An 8254-nucleotide genomic window follows, 5' to 3' on the forward strand; every position below is an offset into this window, starting at 1 on the left:
TGTGAGCTGTCTTCATTATGTCAAGATTTTTTAAGGGCCGCGTGAGTTTAGCTAGATGGGGGAATTTCCGCGGAAGTTGATTTTCCTGTACTCACTCTCACTGCAGATGTGGGGAATCACTCTCACTCTCACTGCATCGCCCTCACTGCAGATGTGGGGAAAACAAAGCGGATGATTCAATGATTCGATGATTCATTAGCGTCGGGTTTTTCTGCCAAGTTCAGGACACAGAGTAAGCACGACATTTGATTATCGCGGGCTGACACAAGGAAGCTTCAGTTTCTTAATAATACAAATGCACAAAATGTGTGCTGGCGTTATATAATGCAACGAGGGTGCTGCCTTCGACAAGTTCTCCTCGAATTCTGAAGTAGCCAGGATGTTTGTCGGGATCATTATTCTCGTGGTGTTTGTGGCCGAGAGAGGCTTTGGTCAGCCGGGTGAGTTCCGTGGTCGTTTACATCAGTATTCACACTTATCCTAACAAAGTGTGACCAATATTTATGCTGTCAACATTTAATTGAAAGTGTGTAAAACATCGTCTGTGTGACCGTAGCGGGGGTTCGCTCGGTCCATGCTTGAAGATGGCTTGATCATTGGAAGGCTCGTAGCAGGTGATTATATACTTTACGAAAAGAAAGATAGGGAGAAATACATGCTTTATTGCAAACCTAAACTAAAACACTCTTGCTGTCTGTGTCAGCGCTGGCGTGTATGGTTGGTGAAGTGCTCGAGGAGGGTGGGTAGGGTGGAGGAGTGTCTCCTGTAATAATACACGGTTCCCTTCAGGCCATTTTCGTCATAGACAGATTCGGCAAGAGAGGTTCATAAAAGAGAGGGTACTTGAGGGCCTACGGGTGTCATCAGAAGACTTGGTAGCATTTGGAACACTATAAGAAAAGTCCTCTTTTGGAACCTTCTTTTGGGTACGTTCAGTCATGTTTATTTTTCTCAAACTGTAGTGATAGAGTTGAACGTGGTTAATGGTGCGGGTGCTCTCTCGAACGATAATACTTAGTCGTGTCTGAGGCCATGTGACCAGTCGTGGCAGAGTTAGTGATGTCGCACGTATTATTGTGACAGCACCCCTGGGGAGAACGTGTTGGGATTTTTTCAAGTTTAAGGAAAATTAGTGCACCAGGTGCCTGCAGAGTGGTCATCTTTGCGTCTGTGTCTCTTGGTATCGAGGCAGTCCATGCGTTCAAATTTGCTGCTCATTTTTAATTGGAAGAGCGAATTAGGTGCTGCGTTAAATAAACGCGTTGGAATGCAAGTAAGAACATAGCCAGGAGGGCGCAGGCGGCGCTGTAGTGAACAAATATTTACCACTTATTTATATGCGCTATTTACAGGGAATGATTAGATATCTCGCAGACTTATACTAACTATATGATCAATAAGGGTATGCAAAAATTCCCCAAACAAGATAATACGGGAGAACAATAACCATGTCTACAGCACACGGGCTGTGATGTAGAGCACGTACTAAGTGATATTCGCCTCTCCGCGCCCCCCTCTCCGCCCGAAATACCAAACGCCTTGGTTTTATTCTCCAAATCCCTCCTACAAAGGTTGCTATACCAACGACAGCAAATAGAACATCATGACGACACATATTTGGCTGCTCGTAGGTTACCAAGCAGGAATCAAAGCAACGCTCATAATGGGGCACGCGACCCACCAAGTCTCCAAAATTTCGACGGAGTTTCCCTGCAAGCATGCAATGGAGGTTCTAGAGAAACATGTGCAACGGATGGCACAGGAAAAAAAAAACAAGCCATTAGGGTATCGCCGATCCCATCCCGACACCAAAGAGCCCGCATGGAAATGCCTTTTTAGACATTTATTTCGAATACAGGACTGTGGCGTGGTGCACCATGTTACACCGTGGTACACCATGGTAGTGTACGTGCCATCCGGCGCTCTGCGGAGAGATTCACGTGGGCTGTGGATTTCTCTGTGCTCGTTCCTACGCCGGCGCTCTGACACCCGACGCCAGGCCTGCGGCCTCTGGCGGTGCTCGCTCCTCGTGTGCTCTGCAACGTAAAAAATTAACTGTGCCTTAGCTCAGCAATGCCAGGATATACGTAGCGTGAGCTAAGGTTCAGTTGGTTATTCTTAGCTTTCCTGGTTGTGTAGGATTAGTTTGATTATCATGCTTACTGCTGCTTCAAAGACACACGCACATGGTATACGCATTATGTGACACATGTATATTTATCAAGCGGCTCCGGAACAGCGTCACCAATCGCCCCAGAGCTAAGCTGGTTCCACTGGCGCACGCCGCTGTTCCTGCAACGCACGAGCCATCGGTTCCACACCCGGACACCCCTCGTATGATCATCAAGTGGACCGGGTCGCCACGAGCGGAAGGAAGTCGGCGAAGACGCTGGGCGCGTGGGGAGTGTGAGAGACGCCGGGAAGCGAGCAACGTTCTGTGCGTTAAATGACGTCACTGCTCCTCGCGCATGCGCAGAACGGCTCTCCAGGAGCACCGCGAAACTACTCAACGTCGGCCAGTGTAGCTCACGCCACAAAAATTGTTCTTCTCTTTCTTTTAATCAGAGAAGAACTGTTTTATTTGTCGTTGCGTTGAGTCGTGTCTGCGGCCCTGGCCGATATTTTTTCCCTGACGGGTGCTCAGCCTAACCGAAGCGACAAACAGCTGCGCGGTGCACCCCTCAAGCCCAACTAATAGAAACATGGTGCGAACGTATGCAGAAAAACAAAAGGCTTGCAAGGCTTGCCTGTTGGCAGGCTAGCTTTGCAATTTGGTGACTTGATCCGAACTAAAGCACACACTAAAGAGCCGTTGATTAAACAGGAAAGGGAAACACCAGGCAACGTTATTTCGGACCCAATCTATCTCTATAATAGATGCTTCGCTGCCGGCACTCAACTTGCAATCAGGGGCTCTAACATTGTGAAAATTTGAGATGTTATGATGGATTTCTCGGCAAAGTCATCTGAACTATTCCTTATGGTTCTCGGCCAGAGTAATCTCCCTAATATCATCTACTGTGTGCAGAGAGCTATGATGAATGCTGTAAATAAAGAATGTCTGCGACTTAGTCGGCTAGGCCCGGTTATGAAAGCGAAAGTAGCTAAGGCACAGTTTGCTAACCAAACGGCATGGATAGCCTAACGTTCCGTACTGCGAGTATTCTCTACCGTCGTTACGTCAGTCTAAAAAAAATGGCTGTGGCTTAGCTCCGCTAACCTTGGATATGCAAAGAAAAAGCTTGGCGTAGTCTGGTTGAGCCTCGGGTTCGCTTGGTTAACCTTTGATTTAGCTGTATTGCCGACCAGGTCTCAAAGACGTTCGGTCCTGTGCAACGCTCATAGAAGGAGGACGAGCGAATGCGGCGCCCGCTGGAGAGAACGCGGCGTTCAATCATGGGGAACGCACCGTTCCTCTTCGCCGGCCGCGAGACGAATTGCGTTGCCCGAAACGACCCAGCGCCGCATGCATGGGAGGCTGCGGGGGTGGTTGGCTTCCTCTGCAGCAGCGGCATTGGCGACCGCTGTTGGCGCACGGCGAATCACGCGATGCGCTTCGAGTGGTGTGTCGCTGGGGGTGTGTCTCCGGTCAAAGGGTCATTTGCGCATCCTCCACGAAAACGCTGGACGAGAGTAGTAAATCTTTGCTTTAAACAGTCGAAGGCGAATGCGAGGCATCCATTGCGATCTGTAATGCTCGTCACTGTTGTTTTTCTGCATCTTTCTCCCGACGCTTACTTAGCCAAAGTTACCGTTCTTCCCTCGCTTCAGCCTGGCGCTTTGCGCAGTTGAAGTGAACGTAATGTTTCCTCCTAAACTCATTAGCAAGCCGAGCGATATCTGCAGGATTGTCCCACGCAGCAGGCGGCTATCGGTGCCGGCGCGGTAAACCGGATTTATGAGCGATGACAGTACATTTCCTTCAGCGAACGTGTTTTCACGCTTCAACCATTCAGCGTCACTCGGCGTGTTTCATTCCGCCTCGCCAGGTCAGTCGCTCCTCCTGTTCCTCCAAGTTGCCGACAGGTGCCGCTAGTCGCCCTCGCCACGCCGGTGACATGTCACGTGGTATCGCTGTAAGGTCAAGTTCTGTCGCACAAAAAAATTGCTGCACTATGGCAACAAATTTCGTGACGAAATGAGAGTCCGGTAGAATCAATTGTTTCTTAGGCGTAGAAGTACCCGTAATCAGTATGGGGCTTTAGAGAAAAGGACGATATCCCCGGGAAAACCGCCACGCATTGCGAAACGTACAATTATGAATCAATTAGCCATCTGGCGTCCGTGATCGTTAGTCTAATTTAATAAAAGCAGTGTGTACTGTGTTACTTCCTTTTCATGAGCTTCAGCCTACATAGAGATGTTTTGGGGCAAACGCAGTGGGGAGGCGTAGGTTAATAGGAAATAGTCGAACAGATAAAATTGGAAGCTACCCAAACACAGTGTGCTGCAGCAGTCTTGTGAACCACCTCACCAGCGTACCCTATGCTGTCTGCGCATTTACAGGGCGGGTCAGCCCAGCTTTAGTTATACAGGAAAATTAAAAAAATGGAAAAGACCCAGCCATTGCCCGTTGTGAACTTTATCGTGATAGTAAGAAAAACACGATTTTATTCAATTTGAAAGGAAGTAGACTTCGATACCTCTTCAGCTCCATTCAATCCATGAAAAACGTTTTTTACCGGAAAACCGAAGAAATGCTGAAAAACTCAAATTTTGGGCTACAGTGATGTGGTATGGGCAGGAGTGAAGCAATAAAGGCCAGTAATAAAAGGGTAGTTATCAATGTGTTACGTCCACGTTAGCATTCTAGTGGCATGACCAAACAGAGTTAGAGGGCACCACTGCAATTTCCCAGTCACGTTCCCAGAGGCGAAAAGCAAAAACGCCCGTGTGTACGAGATTTCGGCGCACGTTAATAATCCCCAGGTGGTCAAAATTAATCCGGAGCCCTCCACTACGGCGCGCCTCATCGCTTGCGTTGCGTCGGCGCGTTAATCAATCAATCAATCAATCAATCAATCAATCAATCAATCAATCAATCAATCAATCAATCAATCAATCAATCAATCAATCAATCAATCAATCAATCAATCAATCAATAAAGTTCATTGGCGGTGGGTGTTCCTCCATTCGCACAAACAATATTCTGTGACGTCATAGCAAAATCTCCCGAACGTGACTGGGGAGTGGCCACTACTTGATCTGTTTTCAATAATGTTTAGAATACTTTTTGAAGTTGGCGATTAAATTGGTATCATTGTTATCGAGACAAAGCAGTCTTGTGGTAGGGCAAACCTGTATTTTATCCTCATGGCTCCTTTAGGCATTGCTTCAAACACGCCAAAGGTTTTCGTTGCTCTTCTGTGCAGTGTAGACTTGCCTAGGCAGTGTAGACTTATCAGCTGTACCTTGAGTACTAGTAATTCGAAAAGGGGGTGATCGTATTCTGGCAGTTTTTGCAACGGTATACGTTTTTTTCTTGAAGTTGAAAAAGCGGCCACGAAGATACGACGCCAATGTGGCTGTTGGAGTTATCTGGCATATGCAGCGCATAAAAGTATTTGATTTTTACTAAGAAATTGAATAGTTGATATTTTATACGGTAGAGCCTGGTTGTAGTAAAAAGTTTTTAATAGCATTAAATTAAGCGACAGAAGCCAGTGTTTCTAACTCATTTGTTAGACTTGTGGGCGTGTTTTGGGCATATATAAAGAAAATGACATGACTGATGATACACAAGGTATAAGGGTTTTTACTATTTATGCACCGTACGCACTGGGATGCTGCGGATGCAGTAATGGTTCCAAGTTTTGTAGCGTGAGCTACAGTGGCCGACGTTGAGCAGTTTTGCGTGGCTCCTGGAGAGGCGTGCTCCGCATGCGCGAAGAGCAGTGACATCCCACGGCGCACAGAACGTTGCTCGCTGCCCGGTGTCTCTCACACACACCACGCACCCAGCGTCTTCGCCGAGCTCCGTTCCGCACGTGGCGGCCCCGTCCACTTGATGATCATGCGAGGGGTGGCCAGGTGTGGAACCGATGGCTCGTGCGTCACAGCAACACCGGCGTGCGCCTGTGGAACCAGCTTAGCTCTGGGGCGATTGGTGACGCTGCGCCGGCACCGCTTGATAAATACACACGTTCACATAATGCATATACTGTGTGTGTGTCATTGAAGCAACAGTATGCACGATAAGCTAATCCTAGACAACCAGGCAATCTAAGAATAACCAGCTGAACTTTAGCTCACGCTACGTAAATACTGCCATAGCCGAGCTTAGCTACTGCTAATTTTTTTATGCAACGAATCTCATTCTTAAAATTTGTGGGGAAGAAATCTCTAAAGAGAACTACTGGTTCGAGATGCCAGATGTCATAAACTGTCGGTTACGTTTAGGCCTAAGCAATCAGCAGCATGTGATTGCTTTTAATAAGACTTTGGATACACGCAGGGGTTGATGTAATTACTGCAGCAGTATTTTGCAGCTGCCGTGGCACTTACTATGTTCTTTTACTGCTGAGTGCCGAGTGATATTGGCCGAAAAATCTGCATTAGGGCGCCATCAAACGAGCATGCTTGAGTCGACCGCCTTAAAGGTGTATGTCGTGGCGTATAAGTATACTTCGTGTAATCTGATTCAGGAATGACCCTGTCAGCAAGATAATAGAAACCCTTGAGGTGGAGAGATGCGGGTATGAAAACTTAAAAAATTGTTTCTTTTGGATTGCAAAGGTGTAAGAGAAGGGTAGGTCCTTATTTTGGCTGCACGAAATAGGCGTATCTGAAAATGTACTTCATTTTTCGCCAATCCTTACCCTTGCATCTAAACATAGCTGCTCGGACGGTACAGTTTGATTTGCAGTCACTGTAAGTCGTTAAATGCCCTTTTTGATTTGTTTTGTTCGTCCAAGTGGATGATGCGGCCCCTGCAGCTGCGCTTCGCATTTCTACAAGTGCCGACCGTTCAACCGAATCTTCAGCCCAAGGTCGTAAAAATATGATGGCCGGAGTGATCGAGGTCAAAACAGGTGAATAGATTTGGGATACTTTCAGGGGGCTGTACATTTTTGTTGCTGGCAGCCCACCTACACGCGTTCTTACCTCCAGTTATGCCCCTTATTTTACTCCAAACGATAAAAAGATTACAATACTCCAAACTACAAGAAGACTAAATGTGCTCGTTTTTGTTTGAGTCTTGAATAGGTGACATTGGATTTGCTTCTGCAAAAGCACATCACCTGTTTTGTTGTCACTTGAATCCACCCAATATGGGCACGTTAATGAGGACAAACAAAGAACATAACTGGAGGAAAGAAGGCAGGTTGGTTGCAACTTGTATAATAAAATTTCAATGCTCACTCCTTGATTCTTAGCATTTAACTAATGCGCTCTTCTGGAAGATGGAGACTGAGGACGCATTCAGGGTCTACTTCATTGATACATATTTCCTTAAGCAGTTTCCAAAAAGACGAACGAAAAAAGTTGACTAATATTTTGTTTATATGTTTCTTTGACAAAGTTTCATTCGTGGCTTAAAAAGAGCAACCAATGGTCCCTGCAGAAATATGACAGCGATGCCTCAACCGCACTTTATTAAAAACAAGCCTCCCATCTTGACCTCGCATACTGTAAGCACGAACACTGTGAACCACGAATCCCATTGGAGGAGCACTTCTATCTGCATAGCTGCGCCATGTGATGAAAAGTAAAGCGTCTAACCGCTGACTGACAAAATAAATCATACGTACTGGCAACGATGTCTGCAGCAACAGATGAAAGGTTCACTTGAACCAACAACATGTACACGGTATATGAGTGTGAAGCGTAAAATGCAGTAAAACCTAAATAACAGAAGAATTTTATGAGCGCGAGGTTTAAAGGTAAATATGGACGTAATAAGTAAGAACTCTGGGGAAGGGAAGACGGTCGAACTACACTTCCAAGGCGCAGTTAATGGTGACAGCAAAATGCCTTTGTTGTTTTTTCGTGCAATGACATAAAACAGCGTGCAATGACACCGTGTTTTGTTCAGCATGCGTTTGCGACCAGAAAGAAACGGAATAAAAAAAACCTTCTAAAGATTGTGTGTCTCTTTTTGCAGATTTGAAGCCCAAAGCCAGGCTGCGACGCGGCGCTCCTCCTCCTGATGATGATGTTGATGATGATACTACCACATACCGACCTCCCACCTATTATCCCCCTCTTATCGCTTGACGGCGTTTGATGTGCAAACGGGTGTTCTATCAACTAA

Source organism: Haemaphysalis longicornis, unplaced genomic scaffold (assembly GCF_048455015.1).
Source record: "Haemaphysalis longicornis isolate Haplotype H1 unplaced genomic scaffold, Haemaphysalis longicornis Haplotype H1 scaffold_5, whole genome shotgun sequence".
Classification (NCBI taxonomy): domain Eukaryota; kingdom Metazoa; phylum Arthropoda; class Arachnida; order Ixodida; family Ixodidae; genus Haemaphysalis; species Haemaphysalis longicornis.